The 25,546-nt window shown below is 37.5% G+C and overlaps 1 protein-coding gene across 3 annotated transcripts in view; it reads left to right on the top strand.

Moving 5' to 3' along the window:
* RAPGEF2 (Rap guanine nucleotide exchange factor 2) overlaps positions 1-25,546 on the top strand; it is a 171,232-nt gene that overhangs the window by 15,876 nt on the left and 129,810 nt on the right. The gene's annotated exons all lie outside the window — the stretch shown is intronic.

Raw genomic sequence — 25,546 nt, 5'->3', positions numbered from 1 at the left:
AATCTTCCAATTAATATCAACTGTGGGTTTCATATATACTTAAATATGTATACATATATATTTTTTTTACCCCCTTTGGCTACTCTTCTCATTCTACTGTTTATTCTCATTGCTTTTTTCATTATATTTTTAACAGTTGAGGTGTTGGGTTGTTGTTTTTGTTTGTACTTTTTTTTTCTGGTGTGTATCTGTTTGATTGGTTTGTGCTGCCAGGATTCACATTTCTAAAAATTCCAAAATTACTCACTTCAGTGATGAACAGTGCAAGAAAAACACTGTAGAGGTGAAAGGGAATTCAGTCTGTTGCAAGCACTGAAATGTTCTTGCTGCTTATGGATAGATTCCTTCCCCAACCTTGAAGAATGCCACATTTATAAATCGAATATAGTGTCAAAAACTGAAGGATGAGACAGCAATTGCATTGACGTCTCTTAGTATGCTGAAACTGAAAAGACCCACTAGACTTTTTTGTCTTTTCACTTATGAAATTTCTATTAAATCAATAGTCTGTTTTGCATTCGCTTTTTATTAAAAATAAAATTCTCAGTGATAACATGATACTGAAATGACACACATAAGAAACTATTTCTGACTCTTGATTTAAATAAAATCTTTTCAAACATCTGTTTACAATTGGATAAAATCAGGGAAAAGTCCTTGTGGTCCCATGGGCTGTGTGCGGTTTCTTGGGGTTTTGTTTTCTTTTGCGTTAAGAATGAGTGAGTTACAGCAACTGAAGCTAACGTAGCTACACAATCAATTGTACTGACTGATAGCATGAAATGTTTGAAATGGCAAGAATGTGCTTCAAGTGCTCAGTTGTGGAGTGTGTTTTTACTTTGTTTTCATTATGACTTCTTTCTCTGTTTAGTGTGCGTTATAGTTACCATTAATATAGATTGTAATATTTCATAATTATCCTCAATTTCCTATAAAAAGGAAACAAAACTTCTCTGCGTTGCTATGGGGAGACTGTGAAATAGTGTAAATAAGTGTAAGAACCCACTTTGTGTTGGTGGTTTTGAGCAGCAGTTTGTAAGCCTTTCCTCTGGTCTGTTAGGGATGCAATCTGGAGAATCAGACAGAATGTAAAAATGTTATGCCATCTTAAAAAAAAAATAGTGTCATCCAGAATTAAGTGCTATTTGAAAAACAGCATTAACAGTTAGCAGAACCCTGAAGCTGTTTAGTTGAGTTTTAAGTCATTTTGAGAAATAAGCTTTATTTTGTGCATTTTCTGTTAAGTGATGAATGTTTAGGATTGAGAAAATACTGGTGGGAAAAATCGTGGATCTGGATACTAAGAAATGCTTTGTAGTACATGTAAATAGTAGAAGGCATGATTTTACATGTGTAAGCAAATATTTTATTAACAGACTGTTTTGATCTGTGATTAGAACTGGGACAGCAAGCAGAGGACTTGAGTGCTCTTCTTTCCAGCCAGTTTGACTTCCTATAAATAAACTGTTGTGTATTTTTGTGTCTAGCTCCTGAAAGTTGCAGTACATCCAATGACAGCAATGTAGGGAAAAGGACTTTTTGGTGTGTTTGCATTCCCTCTGTACTGCACTTCAGTAAATGCTACCCTGTGGAGAGCTGAGAGACATTGCCTGTCTCTCACAACAGATCTTGAGACACTTTTGTTGATCAGACTGGTGGTCAGCTGCTGCTTAGACTTACAGCCATTTCAATTTTCTGAGTCACAAACAGGTTAATTTTAAGATGCCACAATACTTTAGCTGACACTGTCTTTTTGGCTTCCATATGCACTTTTAACATTCCCAGGAGAAAATGAGCTTTGTGTATTTTTAATTTATTTTTTTTTTTTTAAAGATGACCAGAGATGTTTCAGGTGCCCTGAGTTTTAACTTGATCCTTGTCTGTGTAAGTATCACCTACCTAGTCTTCAGGAGCTAATTCAGTTATACTGTGTCTTAATGGGTATTCTTGGGCTTCCATGGTTAACCTATAAAATATTCACAATTATGAAGATAAAAGCTTTCACTATAAAAACTTACTAAAAACAAAAGTTGTTATTAAATTATTTTGGCAATCTGGAAGACTTAGGCAGACTTTCATTAGAGAGTTAGTTCCAGTTTCTGGTAAGTGGTGCCATGGTTTAGTTGATTAGATGGTGTTGGGTGATAGGTTGGACTCGATCTCGAAGGTCTTTTCCAACCTGGTTGATTCTATTCTATTCTTTCCTAGCTGGAGTGTTTTATCATGGTTAGGCTGGTTGGATCAGTGTCCATGTGAATTTGGGTGTTACTAATGGAAGTGGATGTTTCTTTTTCTTTTGCCTAGATGAGCTGTTCTGCATCAACCCTAGCACTGCTGTGCTGTTGTCTGTGTAATGATTTTATTCAAATAGCCAACTGTAATTTTCTTTTCCCCTTCAGAATATAGAGAGCATCCTGTAACTCTGTAGAATGCTATTTGTATACAGTTGGGTTTTTTTTCCCCATGTTAATGTAGCCTTTTCTTCTTATTGGTTAGTCCTCTATTATGCAAACCCAAGAAAGATAATTTAGTATTGCTATTTTGCCCTGTTTCTCTAAAAGAATCTTAGTTTATTTGGGGGAAAAATACATGCAAAAGACATATAATTATCAGCTTGAGAGTGTACATTGGATCATATCTTATGAACAGGTGCTAGTATTTAAGAATAATATAGGCAATAATTAGTGTCTTGGACAAGATGGAAATAGTAGCTCCAGGCATTTTAAAATGTTAATAACCTTCAGTCCACTAGTCCAGACAGTTTCTAATGGCTGAGTAAGCTGTTAAATAATGAAGTGCAGTGACTTAGACCAGAAGCAGCCTAACAGCCAGCAGAGTAGGTACTACTGTATGACATTTTAATGTAGAAGAAAATTAACCACTTTGCCAGAGCAATGCCTTTCTAAGAGCTTGGTGCCTTTTTAAAGGCTAAGCCTCAGATAAGTGATACGACAAAAGGAATGAAATGTATTGCAGTATCACAGTATAACTAAGGCTGGAATGTAAGAGACTAGGAGGTCAGAGTATGTGTTGTGTGTTTCCAGGTAGCTCCCTTTTCTTCCTCTGTTAACTGTCCCCTCCAGTCACTTGATTTGTGCTTCTTTAGGAAGACACATCGTTTCATTTACTGTGGTGGTAGAAAAAAGGTATATTTTCTCCCACTACAAGGAGAAAATGGGGGACTTGGATTCACAGCAGCTCAGCCCATTTTTTTTACTTAAATTGAGAAGTTTTAACTCATCTATTTTAATTTAGAGATGCAAATATGTGAATATCTTCTGTTGCAGAAGAGTGTTTTTAATTTCTTTCTACTTCATTGTTGTGGGGTTTGGTGGTGTTTTGGGGGTGTGGGTGTGTTGTGTTTTTTTAATTCCCTCCACTTTATTGCTTTCATACAGATCCAGGGAGAAATGTGCTTTAGTTGAAATCAGATTTTAGTATGTCCTTCATTTAAAATGAACTGTATTGGCAAAGCTGTTCATCCACTGATTTAAGAGACTCTAATATCACACTTATGTTGCACACTGTACTGTAGGTGCAGGAGTTTCTCATGTCTGGATTGAGATGCTTAGGAGGAAGAAGAGTGACAGTGATACTCTCCTGTACAGTAGTACCAACCTAACTCAGACTCTGATCACTTTCTACATGAGCAAAAATGGCTTTGATCATGTCATATCACCAAATACTCATTTTGTTCTGAGAACTGACACAAACTGTTCTGGCAAAGCAGCTTTTGCAGATGTCTCTGCTCATGTCAGCTAGGTTTGACTGCCTTCACAAGCTGTTCTTTTTATAGACCTGTCTGGAGAGAGAGAGTGAGTGTATGTGGGAGTGATAATAACAGCTTTCATTTTAATGAAATTTAGTGAAGTGTTTGCAGTCTCCCTGATATCTTCCTGTACAGGTATTACTTCACCAGTGAATTAAACAACTGTTAAACTAACTAATCTGTAGGTGTTCTGGAATTTTCACGTCTGTGGTGTTGATGGGTATATCTCATCTCCCTGTACTGTTGATAAGAGTAACTGAAAAAATACTTTAACTTGTTCTAGTAGATTACAAAAATATGGTGCAAGTTATTAGAAACCTTATTTTAAGATTGGGAATGCTAAAATAATAAATACTACTGTATGAAACAATTAGGCTGACTTTAAAGGTTGGACTGCTGGCAGTATTTTGTAGTACAGGAGGATATACAGGGACATGGAATCATTTTTGATGATATTAGAGGTGTTTTCCAACAAGTCCAACTGTCAGCCTATTACCACCATGGCCATGTATGGTTTGAGCAGAAGGAGGCAATTTTCTTGGGGGCAAACCAGATACACTTCTGGTAGATTAATGAGAGAAATAACCTTTCTATACTTTTATGCTTGGCTGCAAAACAGAAAAGGGGAAGTGGTTAACCTTTTTTGTCCCTCTTCCATTGACAATATAGTATCTGTAAATATAGGTCAGATATTTTAAGTCTTTATTGCTTGAAAAATTGGTTATGACAAGTTGAATTTGAAAGCAACACTGCGTATGTCAATTAAACAGGCTTCTAGTTTTGATGAAGCATCCTTACATGGAAGACTTTCTTTATATAAGAACAGGCAAACCAAAAGAAAACTGGAGGAAGTTATCTGTGCTGACACTGGTCAATACAATCCTAGCACAGCTTCCATACAGGGTCAACATTCAAAATTAAGAAATGAAATAAAACTTAACTTGTGAGTGTGGAGAAAGTAAATAATGCTTCAAGACCTTCATATTTCTTCTTTTACAGTAAAGCTTATAGTCTTCCTTAGGTTATGTTTCTGTAAGGAATAAAGCCTGACAGAGTCAATGTGTTGCCATTGGGAATGAAATATATTCAATTCTTGGTACCTAAGACAGGCAAGCATTTCTGTGACTTTAAATGATCTTGAAGTAGTAAGAGTACAATCCATATTTGTGTTGGGGATGCTATTGTTCTTTCAAAGGCTGTATTATATGCAAGAGATTGAAATAAAAAACATGGCACAATGCTCATAAATACATAAATACCTTAGTTTATTTTCTTAAGTCTTGGTTCCAGACTCTACTGGAGAGAGAGAGAGAGAGAGGGGTTATATTTTGGTAATCTGAAAGCAGATTTGTTTCCATCATAGCTAAACAGTAATTAGAGACAATGCTGCTTGTGTAAACTACAGAGGCAAAAAATAGACTTCCAGTAGGGCTAAGATTTGCTTGTTTTTCATAGCTGCATTGTTGCTCATAGGAAGGTTTGCAGTTTAATTACAGCTTTATCTGTAAACAATGGAAAAAGTTACCACTTTTTTTTAAACCAATGATTCTTTTTCTGTCCTTCGATAACTGGTGTGCCAAATTTGACAGGAAAGTTGACAGTGTGTTTTGGATGTTTGCTTGTTTTCCACATCTGAAGTTAAGAAGGAACTTAGCTAAGTAGTCATAATCTAGATTTGCCAGATTTAGAAGTGAATCATTTCAGCAGTTTTGAACAGTATGCATTTAACAGCACGTGCTCTGTAGCGAAGAGGGAGCAGCAAGTAGATGGAGTGGTCTGTCAGCAGCTGCCAGAACTATAGGCTGGATTTAAGCCATAGCTACTAATCAGTTCTGCTATGAAAAGGAAAAAAAATGCATCAAAAGCCTTTAGGGTGTTGGGAGGGAAAATTCCTTCACTCTGCTAAACAGAGAAATGGACTTTATTTAGTCATACAGCAGCTTCTTAAGTTGTCCGAACTAGCAGAGTTGTCTTTAAGCTGTGCTTCAGTTCAGTGTATTTAACTTATTGCAAATGTGTTAATAAGTTTCTTTCTGACAACACAACTGAGGCCATAAAGATTGATTTACTAGCAAGGATTTAATCTATTTAAATTTTTGAAGTTATAGATTATACAACACAGAAAATTACTGAGACATCCTTTAGTTGTATGCTGTCGCCTACAGAACATAAGTTGTGCTGGACTGAAAGCAGAACTCCAGAAGTGGGTAGGTACGTTGGTGGAGCCTGAAGAAAATGTTTTCTTTAAGATTTACATAAGATACCCATACTGCTGGGTATGCTCAGATTTAAAGGATGTATCTGACAAAACTCCCACAGTGAGTCACATTTTTCTGAGGAAACTTTGAGTTTCCATTTCAGGAAGTGGAATATAAATAACTTTATGTAAGGAGACTGAAAATTCTTCTCCTTTAACAGTAGAAATCAGAGTGCCCATATTTTCAAGGCCCAAAATCAAGTGGAAGTCAGTAGTAGTTTTGCAGATTTCAAAGTATTTTTATTTTTCAGGGATAATGTTTTTCTAGATGACTAATGGTAAAGTAGTTTAAAAGATTGGAGATGGATTTAGTTACAATGACTCACTGTTTTGATTTGCTACCTAAAAATTTTTAATTAGGGAATTGTAATAGGGGATAGAGGCTATACAAAAAAATAAATGACCCCATATGCACCCATATTTCTCATTTCTAGTTTAATCAGTAAAAGGTGATATTTTTTTTCTTACAAAATTGTTTTGCATAGACTAAAACTTAAAGCTACTCTTGGGTCCTGTAAGGAATGGCTGCCTGACAGTAATCAAAATGTCACTTGTATTGCATTGTGATTGGGAGAAATCTCTGGATCTTCTGATACAGGTGGCAACTCCAGAAAAAACTGTAGTGTGTAGCAACTGAATCAATTATGTGAACTTGTGTATTTGCTTGAGTGCCACGGGGGGTGGTATCTATTCATGCAACACAGACACCTTAATTTTTCAAATAAATTTTGCAGATAGAATGTTGGTGCTACTGCTGTTCTACCTGAATTTAGTCTAACATATGCCCTCAATATGAAAATAAACCTGATTCATAGGAATTTGTGTATTGCTGTTAATTTTGAGGAGCATAAGTCAGCATTCACATTATTACTACAATATCTGCTGCAGTATTTACTATATGTGTTGTAGTATCTACTACTACAGCTACAAAAAGGGAACTTCTGGCTCATGTTTGTGAAGACAGCCAGGGGTATCTGACTAATTAGAGGTTTTCTATTAGGATTATTCTGTATTAGCACAGCCCCAGCATTTCTGCTGCTACATAGAACTTTCTCACAATATAAGAGAAACTTGACAGCTGCATTATGAGAAGAAAAATGCCTTTCCTCCTGTGAGATGTGGTTGTTATGCAAGTTTTCTTCTGTGGGTGCCTTATAATATTCAGACTGAGGGAAGGTAGACTGGACCAGATAAGAAGGTAGGAAATGGGGTATTGTAGCTAGTGAAAAAAGTAAACCTGTTCCTGAAAGAAGCCACCATCAGTGAATGGTGCTACTACTTCCTGTCAAAATAGGGAGGAGTGGTAAGAAAAATGGCAGTACTGGCTTTCAAGGCCTTAACTTCTACAGATTCCTTGTTTTGCTATAACAGTGATTGTTAAGGAGGAAGAATCCTAAATTAGAACCAAAGTGTGCAAGGAGGACTGTTGCTGGTATCCCTCTTAGGCCTGACCCTCCTCATGCTTTTCATGTTCTGTTCAGCAATTATGCTGTCAGGGATGTTAACCAACTGACAGCTATGCTTTGCACATTGGACAAGTGAATGACTGAAAAGAACAAAACCCCTGCCATTGTGGCTTTGAAAGAGGCCTGATTTGTGTTGGGTGGAATATATGCAAATTTTTTGCTGTTATTTAAAATGCAGTATTTAATTAAAAAAATAATGCTGCCTCCCTTGTATAGCAGATAAGACATAGTAAACATTGTTAAATACAGTTTTGTTTTCTAGGCATTAACTTGCTGTAATGTCTTTATGGTGCTTCCTAGTAATAGCAAAGTTAGTAATCTTAGTGCTCTCATGGATTTTTAAATTTTTTTGTGATTCTTCCACTGTCTGAATTCATAGAAACTAGAGAGTAATGATGATGTGGGAGAAAACTTAGCAAAAATCTAATATTGTGCTGCAGTTTAATATTACCTTGTCTTGGTGCATGACAGTGCTATTTGCCTGTCAGTTTCAGAGACTTAGCCCTGTCCTTGCTCATGTGACCTGATGGTAAAGGCCTTTCTTATGGCAGCTTCCCTACATTTGATAGTCTTGGGAGGCTTAGCTGAAGTTCATGTGGTATTGAAACACTTTATTGTATGAGTTAGTTTCTGTCATTCTTCCAGGTGCAAGACTTTCTAAGGTGAACTTCTCACCTAAACAGAGCTCTCAAAATGCTCTTCTGTGTTTACCCTGAAAAAAATTGTTCTACATCCTATTATTGTGTTTTTGATGTGCACAATTTTGATGCTTTCTATACATACATTAAATTCTTTAAACCTATTGAAGTACATACATATGATCTCCCTTGCATATTCTCTGTATACCAGCTTTAGGTTGACTGAAAAGCCTTAATGGCCAATTAATTCAAAAGGCTACACAAGGATTTTTGTAAGTACTTATTATAAGGATTCTTGAGACCTATTAAATACAATGATTAAAAAAAAGTGTACATTCTCTGTGGGGTAATTAAATGTGGCCTAAAAAGATAGCCCTCTTCAGTCCTGACCCTGTGACTTGATTTAGCTCACAGTTGACTTGAGATTTTTTGTAATGCTTTCACTTGTTGATGTGAATTACCTGCTACCTCAGATGCTTTCCAACAGTGAGTGAGTAGTTCTGAGTATAAAAATTTTGTGCTTTGGTTGGCATCTACCATCTATCATTTTAACCTCTGAGCTCATCTCTTGCTAAAAACTTCAAAGACAGTTTTTGGGAAGAGAAGAGCTCTTCCCAAAACTGTGTTTTCCTTCCACTTCTGTAGCCTGTGGTAGATACTGTAGGCTATGACATGCAAGAGTTTATAACAAGGTGCTTAAAGCCTGTAGCTTTATTTCATAGCTTTGCTTCATACAAAATGTTATAGAAGTAAAGATTTGATGAAGTGATATGCATTTTGATGGGGGTAAAACATAAGTGATTCAGGCTGTTCAAGAGAACTCACAGTTCATTGAAGGTCCTTAGTCAAATGTTGAACAACTTGGCTTTCCTTGTCATGAAAATATTTCCATGTCACTGATATGTCTAAAAATACTGATAATATCCTCATTTTTGTGCAGGTTCAAACAAAAATGTCTTATTGATCATGTAGAAAAGATCCAATGGACATCTACTTAAAAGGAGGAAAAAAAACTATTTTGTTTTCTTAATGATCACTGAGCAGGATGAGAGATGTTTGCAGATGTGAACTCCCCCAGGTTATGTGTTTTTGTGTGGTGGTTTTTTTTTTTTCTTCCCTTTTTTAAATAGACTTATCTTTCAAGAAAGATGAATTCCTTTATTATGTTCTTTAAGTTTATATGAGCCTCAGAATGTCATATGGTCCAAAGGGACAGTAATATAATGGAAGACTTTCTCAGAGTGTTTTATGTCTGAAAACAAACGGAAATGATGCATGCATGTCATTTCTGGGGGAGAAATACAACAGTTCATGAATCTAATGTACTTAGACCAAATGCAGCTCATTACAGGATGGTGGATATTCTAGAAGCTCTAACTTGCTTTACAGTGTATTGATGTTCAATCTTAGGGTATCACCTTTGCTCAAATCATGTTATTTTTTCCAAAACTCCCTGTTTATTACAGTAGGTAATAATATTTGATTTTCCCCCCCATCCTCCCCCACCCCATTTGTTTAAAGTCCTGATTCTGATTTGATTTATTACTTCATTTTATAAGAATAAAAAAAATTTAACTGCTTGTATTTGCAAATGACTCCTACAGAAAGTATAGAAGGGTAGATTGATTTTTTTTTTTTTTTTTTTTCTTTACTTCCTAAGGAATATATAATCCAAGTAATAGAATTGTCAAGAACCAAATGCATCATGATCGAGGAAGACTGGGATAGTGAGTGGCAAGAAATGCAAACCTGAAACAGTGGGAAGCTGACCACTGACCATAGCATCAGGATGGGCACAGGCTTGTTATGAAATATTAGTTACACTGGAATCTCAAAATATTGAAAAACTGTTTGTATGTGTTGTAGAGTAGCAAGAAAGGTGAAACAAACACTTCTAAGGATACATTTCAGTTTCCATATCAAACTGTTTATTTCGGTATGTCGATTTCTGATGCTTCTCTTAGAACAGCATGGACAGAGAAATGAATTTCTGTGGAGTAAACAAAAAAATACCACTGATTCTTGTCTCACTTGACTAAGTTTCTATCAAAGATACTTCTGCTGATGCGTAACCTGTCTTGAAAGCAGCCTTCAAGGGTTTGTCTAGCTCTTACCTAGCTGCTTATGACCCTTCACCTGCTTTGACTCTAACTTAACGTCTACTGTAACCTAGCTGATAGCACTTGTAAGGTGTCCTTTAAGAACTCTTTTTGAGTTTGAAATTAAAGGAGGTAGATATGACAAGGTCTAGCTTTTGGATGCTTGGCTTGCATAACATGGTGGGAAGGGAAGAAGTAAAAAGATGGTTGTGATGACTTGCAAGTTTTCTGGCTTGGAATTCAGAAAACTCTAGAGGAGAGTGGTGGGAAAATAGTTGCTTAATGAGAAGAGTGTTTAATAGAATAGGCAGAAGGAAGACAAAATGGAATCAGAATATTTGGAAAACATGCATATAATGAGATACTGCACAGAGGAAGCTTCCTGTGGGATGACATCAGAAACTGCACTGGCTCTCCTGCTTGGTTGCACAAGGAGGCTCAGTATGTGCTGTAGAGGGAACTGGTATGTGTGTGTGCTCATGGAGGATGTGGTTTCAAGCTGCATCAGGGGAGGTTCAGGCTGGATGTTAGGAAATATTACTTCACAGAGAGGTTTATCAAACATTGGAATGATCTGCCCAGGGCAGTGGTGGAGTCATACTCTCTGGAGATGTTTAAGCAGCAGGTAGACCTGGTGCTTAGAGACATGGTTTAGTGTTGACCCTTCAGTACTGGGTTGAGGGTTGGATTGGATTATCTTTGAGGGTCTCTTCTAAATGGGTGTTTTCTGTGATTTTGCGCCAGTTGGTGCAGTGGTAATCCTTTTGGCACTTGATTTCTCTGATTCTGTTTTGCAGCACTACTGCTCTGTGGGACCAGCTCCTGTGTGTGACTGTAGCAGTATTTATGAACTACAAATGAATAGCATTCCTCCTTCTTTATGTTGAGGCAGGTTAGAGAAAATAAATGTTAATTGTTTGGTAATGAGAGATGTGTCACTTCTCAAATGAGCTTTTTAGCTATGCTTTTCTTTTAAGTAATTGCAGTCTTTTGTTTGCTACAGCAAATGACAACTTTTATATAACAGAAAAATATGGTGTGCAGAAATTTTCCCAACACTGAATAAATCTGTTGAAGTATGATCTCATTCAGTTCCCTAAATGGATTTTTGTCCTTAACTAAAGCAGCAGCTGTGAAGTTGGGAGGCATTATGCTACAGACTACAGACCTCCCAGAAAGAGCAACAGTGCAGCTTTCTTCCACCTGCACCTTTTGAAGTTTTTGCCTGTAGTAAGAATTATTTTTTAAATGAACCAAACAAAAACATTCATTTATTTTTTTTTTTCAGATCATAGTGAAACTTGGTAAAGATTGGGAAAAGTTTCTTTTAGAAGTACTAATTCTAGGTAGTGAGGCTCACTTCTTGATAGCTATGCAAAGGATAAACACTGTACTCTTACTGTCAATATTTTTAAAGCTGGATTCACTGTGCACACTACTTAATGCTGAAAAATGAGTTTAATATAGGTTTGGTTGCCCATGGGAGGATGACAAAGGAACATATTTCATAAACTCATTTGGCCAACAACTGGTTTTGAGCCTTGTTGGCAGAGCCCTGTCTGTCTTGTGTGTAATTTTAATTCTACCCCCTCCCCTTGGCTCCTTACTAATGCTGTGGCTGCTGTTTACCTTTCTGGTAACTGACACTCCAAAGAACAATTATAGATTTTCCTCTTTACATTCCAGATCATAGAATCTTAGGAAATTAGAAGAATGTCATTGAACAATTCTGAGCTGACATTTTCCTTTCTGTACTCATGTCAGGGTTCACTTGTTCGGTGCATTGATTTGGGCATATGAAGAAAACATATGTAGAAGGCTGAAATTCTATTAATGATGCTGGAGGGTACTGCATGTCTGATAAACAAATCTAAAAGTGACTACTCAGAAGGAATTCAAGGGAACCATGTGAAAGAGTTGAACTCTGTTAGAAACTTGGATTTTGCTGTTGTTCCCCAAGTCTTTACTTTTGAGGTGAGATCCCTAATTAGTAGAAAACTGAGAAGCACTGAGTGCAGGAAAACCACAAGTTAAACCAAGTAAATGAATAATCTGAAGGCCAGGAGACTGTTGGGGTCTCAGCAGATTCTCTTGCTTGAACTCATGGATCTAGTAGTGCTCTACACTAGAGGGTGTAGAATTTGGAGGAGTGCTTCTGTGTGTGGTGGTAAGTGATCTGCTGCCAATGGGAGATCAAACTGGTAGTTCTGCATTTCAAACTGAAGGGCACACTGTGAATTGCAGCTATCACTCTGTGAAACTTTGAGGCTATTGGCATGGTTTAGTTGCATTCCAGCTTTTACCATTCAAATGTTCAATGGAAATGGGTGCCTGTACTTGGTGTAGGTTACCTTGATTTTTCTCTAGTTTAGAGAGTCTCATAAACTGGGAAGATCTCTACTTGCCTCGTTCAGCTGGCATCTGGATTTAGTGACTATGAATTACATTCCTTCTAAATTTCTTTCTTTGGCTTGATAGACTCAGTACTTAGAACAAATAAGAGCTTTTATTAACAATCTAGTATTTTAAGTATGATGTTATCTATACTAGCTTTTCTAAGTTTGTGCTCTGTCTCATATGCAGGCACAGAACTGAGTTTGCAGATGCATCTCCCCTTCCTCCTTTTATCAAAGGAATTTGTTTATAATTCAACAAAGAAAGCATCTTGCTAACACTGATTTTTCTTGGGGTTTGGTTTTGGTGGGTTTTTTTAAAGCTGTTTAACTGGTACAAAACTGCTATGAAGCATGAGAACTAAAGAGCTATGGAAGTGTTTGAAGTTACTATTCTCTTGATTGTAGTTGTTTTTGCCTGTCTCAATTCTTATGAGTGAGAGGACTAAAAAGCTTCATTTATAGTAAATCAATTAGGCAAAGGTTGAAAAAAGGCAGTCTCAGAGGTATGTGGGAACTGCAGTTTTTGTGTTGCAGATCACAGAAGAAAATGATCTACTGTTTATCTTGACACCCTCCTCCTCCTCATAATTCTGGTTCTAAAAGGCGGGAAGGATGAGCACCAGAGCTGAGATAGATTCAAGGCCACTCAACTTACTGGTTTGAGAGGCCTGAAACCATCTACTATGCCTGGGCTGGTACTGAAGAATGAGGAACTGGGGATACCACTCTCCTTAGTAATATTAACTTTCTAGTGTTAATTTGATGCTTACAATGTTGTTCCATGTGTCTGTCACTCATTCTTCTGCATGTCCTGTTTCTTAAGATGAAAACAAATAGCTTGGGACTGATAGTGGGCAGGGACTTCTGAACATTGAGTAGTATCACTCACCTGTAGGTGGTATTGGCTATTGGTGCATTAGATAAGATTTGCTAGGTAATCTGTAAGATCATGATTACTGTTCCAAACAGTGAAGTATTGAGCTATAAACCCTTACCTGTTAAACTTCCCTGTGCAAAGCAGGGTACTAGACTACCTACTAACAGTGGCAAATGAATGTCTTGATTTATATGTTGGGTTTTTTGGTGTTTTTTTTTTTTTGACACAAATTGCAGTTCTGAAGTGAGCTGAGATGTTTAGCTTAAATGAAAATGAGCATGTAGTTGCTGTGTTTTTTTGTTGGTTGTTTGGTGTTTTGCTTGTCATAGTCTTTTTTTAATAACTCTCCACAATAATACAAATATTTGAATAACACTTCTTGGTAACCACTGAAGCTGAACTTGTTCCACTTACTACTTTTTCACTTGGTAAAATGCACACATCTTCTCTCTATTTTTTCATGGCAAGAATAACCCTCGTCTTAGAAGCCAAACATCCATATTATTGAGGTAATTGTAGAAGTAGCTGTAGCCCAATGATAGTCTTTGTGCCATCTCCTACAAGTGTTTATTCATGAAGGGCAGATGCCCACTATGTTACTTGACAGCAAATTAGGAGAAGGCAGGTAGAGATGACTACTTTTATAAATTTAACTTCATGTAATTCCTTTAAAGGTTTCCCCTTGTTTTGTCTTTGATAGAAAGCTTAGGAGGTTTGCGTAGCTCTTTATTAAAACTGAATTAAGGAAAAATACAGAACTCCACTCTTGTGTTTTGGTTTAAGTTAAAAGCCTTTAGGAATTGTTTACATGGCTGAGAATGTGCAAATAATAATAGTATTGTAATATCAGCTCTCAAATCACATGATGAGCCTTAACTTTGAAACTGCCTTCTTAGGGAAAGGAGAAGTTTTTCCTCTAATGATACACTTGAGTCTTGTTTTAGAACTGAAAAAGAAGAGCTCCCTGGGTAATTGAATCCATCTTTTGTAGACAGATATGATTATGCAGCAGAGGATTTCTTAAACTGTTTATATTCCTTCCCAAATTCCCATTACAGTGGTGCTTGTGTTATTATGTCAGCTTTCTTTTAATCACTTTCTATATACTCCAGTTAACTTTATTTCTAGAGACCTCTTGATTGTCTTAACATAGCCAGATTTTTTTGAGTAGTCTCTTGAAGAATTGACTGTGCTCTGCAGCTTTCCTGATTTTTTAATTAATTTGGAGGAGATGACTAGAAAATCTCGAGAGCCATTTGTAGAAAGGCCTAAATATTTCTGCTTCTCTCATGGCTATGTTTTGGACAGTTTTTAGGGTCATAATGTTATGAAGTAGAATACAAGTTACTATTGTGTTACTATTTTTTTTCCCCATTAATTCAGAAGTGTTTCTGTATCATGTATGACTGATATCCCCTCTTCCCCCCCTCACCCCCCCATGTGATTAAGATCCATTTTTTTATTTATGCACTGTTTGTCCCCTGGCTATAGTCTCCCAACTTTGAACTGTTAGGATTTATTTGCTACAGGCATGCATTTATAATAAAGCACAAAGGTATTTCAGTAATATATTTCTGTATTGTGTTGCTGCATGTGTGTTTAACTAACTCTTTGGGTTTTCTGTTTCTCCATAGTTATGTCCTTCAGCTTTAACGTTTTCTATGTGGCAATGTGTTCATTGTGCTGCTCGTTAAAACCATGTAATCTTCTGAACCCCTGCCTAAGAAAGAAAAACAAAACCCCAAAATGTAACTGAAAAATTAGTTTTGCTTATAAACTATAGTTTTTCCTGTGCACTGTAATGACTTACTTCATTCTGTGACCTCTACATTTATTAAAAAACCCTGTATGCTTGAAGTCATATGAGAGCAAGTCGACAACCCTGGCTTCTTACATGACCCATTTAAGGAAGACAGTAGGGGTGCTCTGTTGCTCTTTGTGTGTGTGTCTGTCACTTGACAGATGCCTGGCATGGACAGATCCTAGTAGGGGTGAACTCCTGCATTTGAGTATTACAGCCTGAGAATGATCCAACCTTTAGATCTACAATATTAACCTTCTTACTTTCTTGCCTTTTGCTTGCATTTTCTGTATGCTAGTTTGCACTTCCATATGTACCTTCCCTAATGATTACTGTTTTGCCTCTTATGGGCCCCTCAGTTTAGGAAGGATGTTGACTTGCTGGAACGAGTCCAGAGAAGAGCAACAAAGTTGGTGAGGGGTTTGGAACACAAGCCCTATGAGGAGAGGCTGAGGGAGCTGGGGTTGCTCAGCCTGGAGAAGAGGAGACTCAGGGGTGACCTTATCACTCTCTACAACTACCTGAAGGGATGTTGTAGACAGGCGGATGATGGTCTCTTCTCCCAGGCAGCCAGTACCAGAACAAGAGGACACAGTCTCAGGCTGTGCCAGGGGAGGTTCAGGTTGGATGTTAGGAAGAAGTTCTATACAGAAAGAGTGATTGCGCTATGGAATGGGTTGCCCGGGGAGGTGGTGGAGTCGCCGTCATTGAAGGTGTTCAGAAGGAGACTTGATGGGGTGCTTGGTGCCATGGGTTAGCTGTTTGGGTGGGTTGGATTGGTTGATGGGTTGGACACGATGATCTTGAAGGTCTCTTCCAACCTGGTTTGGTTTATTCTAATAAAGGTTTATATCCAGTGTTATGTTTTGTTCTTGGCTATTTGTAAGGACAGTTAATTTTGAAGAAGGAGATATGTTATGTCCCATTACACATTTCAAAGCAGCTCTATGTCTTCTTTGCTCCCTACGAAGGTGTTTGAAGAAGCCTTGGTTGTTTAATTTACCTTGCAAGCTTCAGCTTTGCGTGGTTCTATGATGATTCTGCTTTGTCGCTGCATGTCCTGGTGTCAAACTGTCACTGCTGTTGTGGAATGAGTAACACAGTGGTAAGCACGCACAGGCTACTGCTTAGCAAAGAGTGGAGCTGAGTGCTTGGGAGTGTGGCAAGTTAGTAACGAAACAGTTTTCAGAAATACCTGTCGAGATTTGTTGTGGTGGTTTTAAGATATTGCTATAGCAGTGTGAGTTTTAAACTACTTTGTAAGGCCTGAGCAATGAGACATGTTCAGATAGATGTAAACATATGCAGTCTGAAATTAAGCAGTTTTAGTACAATTGCAAAAAGCAATGTTGAACCAAAAGCATTGTATCTCATTTTGCTCTTGATATCCAACAAACTCTCTCCTTTCATCTGAGGGAGAAATAAATGACCAGACTGTATCTTTATACTCCTTGGATGTCTTTAGATGAAAGCTTTTAGTGAGCTGCATTGATTGCATCAGTGCTTTTTTCAAAACTACTATCTAAAATGTACAGGTGAGTTGATGCCAGTGACACAACTGCTGTAGGCTAAGCATAAGTGTTGCCAGATAAGGGGAAAAGTGTAGACTTGTTCACACATTGAATTTTGTGTAAAATGATTTCTGACTTTTTCTAGTTTCTCTGATAACTGTCCAGTTGCATAGGTAAGGAGAACAACAATATAGTAGTTGCTGGTTAAAATACTGTCTGTCCTTGAAGAAAATGAAAGCCATTGAAAGGCTTCATGCTGAACAAAGATCATGAAACTTACCTCATATAACAAGGTGAATATAAGGCATCTGTAATTCTTAGGCTTCCAGGCTCAGTGCAAAACGTTGTTTGAGCAGGCACATTTCCTTTCTATGGAAGATGTTGATCATCAACTTTGTCCAACTCTTCCTTGATGCACTTCAGCATAATAATGCCAAATATTAAATCCTAAGATTTTTGTCTTGCAAACCTGTGTTTGAGAAGATGAATATCTCCTGTTCAGGAGATAATGTGTTGTCTTCTCAAAAATAAATGTCTTCTCATAGACAGGGAATAAAAGAAGCAATTTCTGCTCTTTTTCTGGAATAAAAAGTTTCCCTTTTCATCTTAAGAGGCAGTAATTATTTACTGTGCAGCTATTGTTAAATGATAATTGTACCAAAAAATGTAGAAATTGCAAATGCTTATTAATTCGCTATAAATCTAGTGAAACTTGGTAGAGGTAGTAATCATCTGTACATTTTGTGTACTGTATTTATACATTTTGTACATTTTTGCATCTCAAATGCAAGTGCAAAGTAAAGTTGACCTTAAATTTTGGTGCTGTTTGAAAGTATGAAGTGGCATGTGACCTTTTTAAAAATAGAGTGAGTAAAAGTATATAAATGTAATAGGTTTGTTGTATGTAAACATTTGTGTAGCAAATGCCTCCAGGGTTGAAAGCTGTGCACAGAAGAGAAGGAAGGAAAGCGGTGACTCCTTGTATTTGCTGACGCTGTGGTACCTTTGGGAAATAAACCTTAGGGAGAGCAGTGTAGGTCATGATCACATCTTTGCCCTGGCGGAAACGCTCAGACGGGTTGTACTGCTATGGCTGCTCTTCCGAAGTGTTTGTTTTGCTGGAAGGAGATATTTCCTTATGCTGTAAGGAAGGTGCTTCCTTTAACTCCCATGTCATTGTGTTTGTGCTGCAGCTGACTCGCTGAAGTTGTTCTCTCTATTTTGAATGGCTCTTTTGTTAGTATGGTGATGCTTTCTGCTGCCAATAGCTCATACTTAACAATGCAATTGCAATGGCATATAATTATTGCCAGTTTTACACAAACATTGGTTGGGGTAGAAAAGAACACAGCACAAAACCCCACGAACCAACAACCCCCCCAGTAACACAAACTCAATCCAATAAAACCACCACAAATACCCTCAAACAAAAAACCCCAAACCCCTCAAACTACTGCTACCAACAAAGCTAAACGCCTCCCCCCATCCCGCCAAACCGAACTGACAAACAAAAAACACCAAACAACTTGTTCTAAAACTTGAAAAATACCTCTGTTGTATGATGCTTAATGAACTTTGTAGTGTTCTTTTATCACTGTGCCCTTCCCGCCCTGTTGTTAATGTGTACAATGGGATGGGGGGGGATGGGGATGAAAAAACCCTCAAACACCACAAACAAACCCAAAAAGAAAACAACCAAAGTAAAACCAAAACCACAACAAAAATGCAACAGCATTATTAGATTTAAAGAATGCAGTTTTGAAACAGCCCAGAGTTGTTTTCAAAAATGAATACATTTTAAAAGAAAAAATATAGGTGGCAGGTAAGTATTACATTAAGCTAACTAATGTCAAGATTCTTGGCACGTTCCTGTGGAAATCTGTCTTTAATTACACAGACTTCTATTTGACGAGCCTGTACAGCTACTTTATGCTATTTTTAATACATCTAGAAGCTATTTAAGAAATTAATCTGTGTTGTACAATGTGTCTAGTGTGTCCTTCTGCAAGCTAGTAAGTGGCTTAACATGTTTTTCAAATGGCTTTTTTTATTGCAGTTCAAAATGTGTGTAGACTTCTGTGATTTGATATAAAAATTATTTACAGATAGTTCTGGCCATCAATGTCTTAGGTCATCACTGGTCTGGAACTGTGTGAATTGGTGCAGAATTTATTTAATTTTGAGTCTAGGCTTGTTCCTCAATTTGAACACTTGTCAGCTGAGTGTTTGTGGAGGCAGCATAGTTTTCTATAAGTAGTCTCTAATGCTTTTTTTTCAGTAAAAACATGCACATTAGTCATGAAGAATAACATAAGGCAGTTGGGGAATATTTTGCTGCTCTTGGTGGAAGTCACATTCTTTTGCTGGACACAGAGTCACTAATTGATGCTGCAAGCTTGTGGAAGTGTTGAGTGTAAAAGCAAGGCTAGGAAGCAGAAAAGAGCAAGTTTCCTCCAGCATAATTCACATAAACTTTTGAGATTAAAAAGCCAAACAAATTTGTGTTCTTACCTGTTGTTCCTGTATTTAGAACCACTCCATAGAATTTTAAGTGCATTCTAGTTTCTATTGGTCTTGTCAGAAATATTTGTTTTTCATTCTGACTGCAACTTGTTTCCTTAAGTGCTTCTGACAATTTGTCAGGGCATGAGGAGCAAATTCTTTACCATGGGAGTGGTGGAACACTGGAACAGGTTGCCCTGGGAAGTGGTTGAGGCTCCATCCCTGGAGAATATTCAAGGTCAGGCTCAACAAGGCTCTGAGCAACTTGATCTAGTGGAGGATGTCCCTGATTACTGCAGGAGGGTTGGATTAGATGACCTTTGAAGGTTCCTTTCAACCCATCTTCCTTATATACATATATATCTAAATTTTTGGGCTGTGTAGGACAGGTGCAGTCTTTTGCAGCTCAGATATTGCTGAATTCAGAGTTGTCTGAAATATATTTGCCTGCTTGGCAACCTGTGTGTTCCAGATGGACCTTGATAGATGGAAACACTAGTGTGGCTGGTAGGGGCTGTTTAGAAGAGTATGCTAGAAGTCGCCTTGACAATAGGGCCTATGAGCCTTTATAAAGGAAAACATTGCTCTTCTCCCAAAGCAGAACAATCCTCTGCCATGTGCAAGCTCTTGAGTATCCCAGTGAGAAGCCAGACCCCGGTGGTGGGCTTACTACATAGCCAGTGCAGTACTGTTGTCCTAAATCATACTTTTATGAGCAAAAGGTGCTAATCTTAAGTATTTCTAAACTGATAATAGTGCTAATTCAGATTATTGAATGCTATAACTTCCAATGTAGCTGGTGTCATCAGGAGAAAAACAGTACATCAGAGAGGAAATCTTGATATCTGATGGTGACACATAGTGACTTTCTTCTTTCTCCCTTCTTTGTGGATGCTCTACTGCTCATGACACTAGGATCCATCCTTGTCTCCTTGAGATGCAGTTTCACAAATGGGTGCTGAAGGCTCTGGGATTTCCTTGTCTTCCACTACTCGTGTCTCCCTGTGTTCTATTGGTCACTGGATGATGAGCTCAAAGTATTGGGTACCAAGGGGTTTAGTCTGGAATATTAAACACTTCCTGAAGTCATGCTCCTAGTGAAATGTACTTCTGACTTTGCTGGCTGGTATTACAGGCTTTTATATTATGCTTTTTCTCTATCTCCTCCTTGAAAATTTGCTGTATGATTAAAGTACAAGTAAGTAAAAATACAAAAATCTTAGTGAAAGCTCAGATTTACTTCCCCCCCCCAGTGTTTTAAAATATTGCTGGATGTATAGAATGTGACAGCTCTACAACCTGATGAATATATGCTAAAATACAAACCCAATTCCAGTATTTAGTAGTTTCTATCAATACTGTTAGGCTTGTCCTATGTCAAGAGTATAGGAAATTACTTGCATAAACTATTGTATTTCTTTCCTGTTCACCTTTTGGATTTTTCTTTTAAGATAGTGATTATCTTAATTCAAAGAAAGGGGAGGGGGGGGAATACACCTTGACCCTTACGTCTAATCTTCTCATGTAACTAATGGATTGCCAAACAATAGCAGCCGCATCTGATACAACAACATCTTATTTATAGATGGAAGCAGCTGCATCCTCTGTCTTTGCATGCAAGAAGCCCTATTGTTTTCAAGTCACAAGGTTAATGAGACTGTGGGAAAATTAAGGCCTACTGTAGAAGTATTATTAAAGATAATTATTTAACACAAAAAAGGAAGGGAGGATGTCTGGTAGGACTTGCTCTTAAACTTGAGTTAGGTGTGGTGCAAATGCTTTTCCACCACTGAATGCTTACTTATATGCTCCCCCGAGGTGGATTTTCTGCCTGGGGTGCCCTGATGTGCAGTGTGGATATCAGCACATACTTCTGTACAATTCTTATCAGGTCACTGGGATGGGAGATTGTCAAGCACACAACAGGGAGTGGGTAACACTGTCTGGTGGTATAGTTTTCTTCATCTAGGAAATGCTCCTCTGGGATCTGTGGCCAGGTTGACCAGCGTCTGAAAGTGGAACATGGAATTTGGGAGCTGGAGTAGGTTGATAATCCCTCTGTCATTCTCATTTTTCCCTTCTGTTGGATGCCCTAGATGGAAGGATTTCTGTCTTTATAGAAGTACTCTCCCAAGCTTAGAATGTTTTGAACTTTGTTACTGGTCCCTGGAAGCTGTTTTGGTCAGGTGTTCAGTGGTGTAGTTTAAAGACCTCAGCCTGAGTAGCATAGACTACAGCTCAGTCCAGTGTATGCTGCCCCTTGTGTTGCATGTTCTCCAATTCATGCTGTGCAGAAATAAAAGGAGGAGACAACACCCACCAAACAAAAAAAACATAGTGGATGATAGGACCATTAGGAGTGAATGTTTTCTTTCAGTGCAAGCTGAAGTGACAGCAATGCTAGGTTGGTTGAAAGCCTTTCATGTGAAATACTTTGCCTTTATTAAGGACATCATTTCAAAATTTGTGCAAGTGGAAGTCTCTGACCAAATCAAGTGTATTAGGATCAGTTGACATACAGGACCTCCTCTGGCCATTTTCTGTAGCATACATGCAACTTACAACAAATGAGTCTTTAGAAAGGTTTTGGTTTCTGTTCTAAGTGGCAAGATTTGCAGAGTCCTTAGGGTAAGCTGACGTTTTAAATTTATTTTTTTTTAACCAATCTACAAGGAAAAAAAATACAAAAATACTTAAGAAATTCCTAGTGTGAATTGTCTTGTTTCAAGTTCTGACTTACTGAATTTCACCGCACCACCTTCTGTTGAACCGGGATTTGGAAGTCTGGCACATCATGTCTGCTTGCAGGTGGTCATAAAGTCTGGGTACCTCAGAGACTTCTTTCAGTTCACCCAGCTTCAGCTGTCAGTCATATATTTAAATTTTAAACTTAATAAAATGTTTGTGTTCTAAAGCTGGTGCTACTTGGTTTCCCTTCAAAGTGGTTACAAAAGGGTTTGGGGAGAGAATCCCATACCTGAATTGTGGAATATCCTGAATAGACAATATTTTTACAGTTAGAGATTTAAACTCTTTAAAACTTTCAACTGAAGATTTGCTGTAGTTTACTGACTTGAAATGTTGTGGTGTTCCAAGGTAAGGAACTTTTATTGCTTTGGGTGGGGGTGTGTAGAAGTAGGAGTCGGGTAAGATGGGGTGGTTTTTTTGGTATCCGTTCTTGAACAGTAAAGGTAAGCTTATGTTGTTGGACATCTTATTTCCTCGCTTATGTTGTGTATTTATAGTAATTCTGGCTCTTGATTTAACCCATCTAGAGAGTTAATTTTTTAAAATGAGATATAAAAAGTCAGCTAGGTGACTTATTTTTCCTATGGTAGAATCTTTTATTTTTAGAAGAAGCTATTATTAGGGAGATGTTTTGCACTGTTTAGGTCTCTTGACCCTTCTTATCTTGTTTAAAATCTAGCTTCAGTAATCTTTTCATATTAGACTACTTTGTTGCACAGATTCTTTGGTAAACAGATTAATCTCAGTCTTGTGACTGTATTAATCTTGTTCTGCTGCTTAGGTTTGTTGAGGGATTTCTAATAATTAGGATGTCTTTGTGATTGGTCTCAAAGCAATTACTGTTTTTCATGGGATTCTAGCGGTGAAGTAGGGAACAGTGGAGACAACCAGTAGGAGGTTTTTGGTTACTTTTGCTTTTCATGTTGTGCAAAAAGCTTATGAATATTTAAGTAGCTTTTGCAAGATACTAGCCTGAAACAGAACCTTCTTAAACCATATTAACTGTGAGATTCAGTATTGGTATGCTCACATAGGAGATGTTAAAAGAAAAACAAGCAGGCTCTAAAGAATTGCAGGCACTTTATTGCATCTTCTGCTATTTTACTACGGGTCCTTGTGAACTGAAGTACTGTGAGACTAAACCAAGGACTTTAATGATGTCAAAACATATTTTTACAGTCATGTGATTCCTCTTGAATGGCATCTAGGACTTTAGATGATCACATGCTGTCACTTCTTGCTGAAAAATTTGTACTTATCAAAAGAGCTTGTTTGATTTGCCTCCTCATGCCTTTCATAAATACAAAATTCTGGAGAACAGAAGTAGTACCAAATTACTAGAGAATACAAGAATCCTTTGTTTTCCATGATGTTGCTTCATCAGGATTTTTGTGTTCTTTAGGTAAATGGTCTACCAATAACCCTTTTCCCACGTGATGCATGTTGTTGGTTTCTAGTGAAGAATGCACTTGCCAACAAAGCACACTCCAGAAGTTAACCTGAGCCTATGTGAACCATGCCAGTGTTGTAAGTGCATTCTGAGACATTCCTCTGCTGGCTTGAGGGCATAAAGAAAACTTATTCTTGGTAATAGTCATATTAAGTGCTCAAACGGCAGGCTATTCAAGTGAATGAAATGCCATTAAACGGAAGTGCAATAAGAGTGGTGGCTTTGTTTTGTGGTGTGAGGTTCTCCCCTTCCTCCCCTCCCCCATCTTTTAATTTGCTTAAGAGAATCAGCTTACAGCCAGAAAATTATCTTGTCAGACAGCCAGATATTGACTTCTTGGTCTTCGATTGCCAAATGCTCACTCCTACCTCCTGAGCACCCTGCCAGGTCACTGAGAGAGCCAAGAGTGAAAGCTTGGGCTCGTATTTTCCTTGTATGTTGGGCAAAATGTTACCCATCAGAGATCTAAATGTTGCTTTTTAGGATCTGAGAATTTAGGTAAGCAGTATTTAATTAAAAAGCTCCATTTTTATTGAGGTCCCCTTTTATTTGTAAGTGATACAGAGGTATATCTATAACTTGAAAGCAGGTAGGGTGCTTTGATTTTCTAACACAGAATTCACTTTTAGTAACCAAAATAAAAGAACGGTAGTGTTAAATATTAACTTTAATGTAGAAAGTCCAGAAAAGCTGAATTTCTGTTTCAGGTCACTTGTTGGCATAAACTACTTGACAGGATTTGTAGCTTTGAAATTTGTAGTTCTCTGTAAGTATAAGAATGTGTGTAAATATTTTTGTTTTCAAGCGCTTGTTGCTGCCATCTTGAGCCTTCTATGTGCTTCTCAGTCTTTTAGTTCTTTGCTTCCAGTTTCTTTACATTTCTTCCCTTCCTGTTGCAGATCTTCCATTCTGTCAAATAGGTTTTAAACTAGCTAGTTTTCTCATAAGTTTTGAAAACGGAGACACAGATGGATTGTGTACAAAAACTTACTTTCTTCAATCAGATGTATTAAAGTAAAAGATGAGGTTCTTGATTCACTTGATATGTTTGTGGTTTTGGTTCTGTGTTGTTTTTTTGTTCATTTGTTTTTTTTTCCTCCACCAGGATGCAAAATCAAGCTTAAATCCAAGTTTTGATGCTAAACATTCATGATTAGTCTGAAGTAATTTCTGTAAAATGGTTTTAAAAAAATTAAGATTTCCTAGGTTTTATAGAAAGAAAGGAAAATTAAAAGTAACTTTCAAAAAGTATCCGTGAAATCAGGTTCACAGCAACTTAGTTAATTTATTGCTGGGATGTATGTTTTCCTCTTTGGATATGTCTCTGAATCGGTGTTGAATACAGTATTTGCTCCCCTTCTCCTGTCCCTCAAGAATTCTAAGTCACTTGCAGCAAAAATAACATTGATTTGCCTTACATACACTTTCAAAGTTACCAAATGAGACAATAGTGATTCCATCATGTGTTCAGCTGTTGCCAAAGCCTAAAAAGGAGAAATGCCAAAAAATACAGCATTACTGCTCAAAAATTCCTTTATTCCACTGTTTAAAAATTGGTGATTAATTCCCAAAACAATATTTTTTGAAGTAACTGCATAAAACTCTGACAACGCACAGTACAAAGTTAACCTGTAGCCTGAATATAGTGTTGTTCTGTCATCTCACTGTTCCCCCACTGCTATGATCATTTCCCCCCACATGCCAAAGTAGCCCTCTGCCCCTAAATTACCAGGAGCTATCAGCTGGTTTACTGATGGGCCCGCTGTGCTCTGTATACTCATTGTGTGACTGCAATCTTAGCCTAGTAAATAGCTAACTTTGAATAGCCAACCTCTTACTTATTCCTTAACTTCTATAGGTTCACAGTGCAAGTTAATAATTTCAGAGTGTATGTTCTTGCATTCAATCTTGAGTTTAGACATCCTTCACCTGCTGTTGGAAAGAGAATCTATTCATATTTGTAAGGAAACTGGGCTGTAATTTCAGGTTTTGGATAGAAGTCCATGACTTCCTGATCCATTAAAATGACAAT

Source organism: Melanerpes formicivorus, unplaced genomic scaffold, assembly GCF_026170545.1.
Source record: "Melanerpes formicivorus ecotype bairdi unplaced genomic scaffold, bMelFor1.0.p_v2 SCAF_4, whole genome shotgun sequence".
NCBI classification, from domain to species: domain Eukaryota; kingdom Metazoa; phylum Chordata; class Aves; order Piciformes; family Picidae; genus Melanerpes; species Melanerpes formicivorus.
The sequence above is the reverse complement of the archived record's forward strand: the minus strand, read 5'-3'. Positions and strand labels throughout refer to the sequence as shown.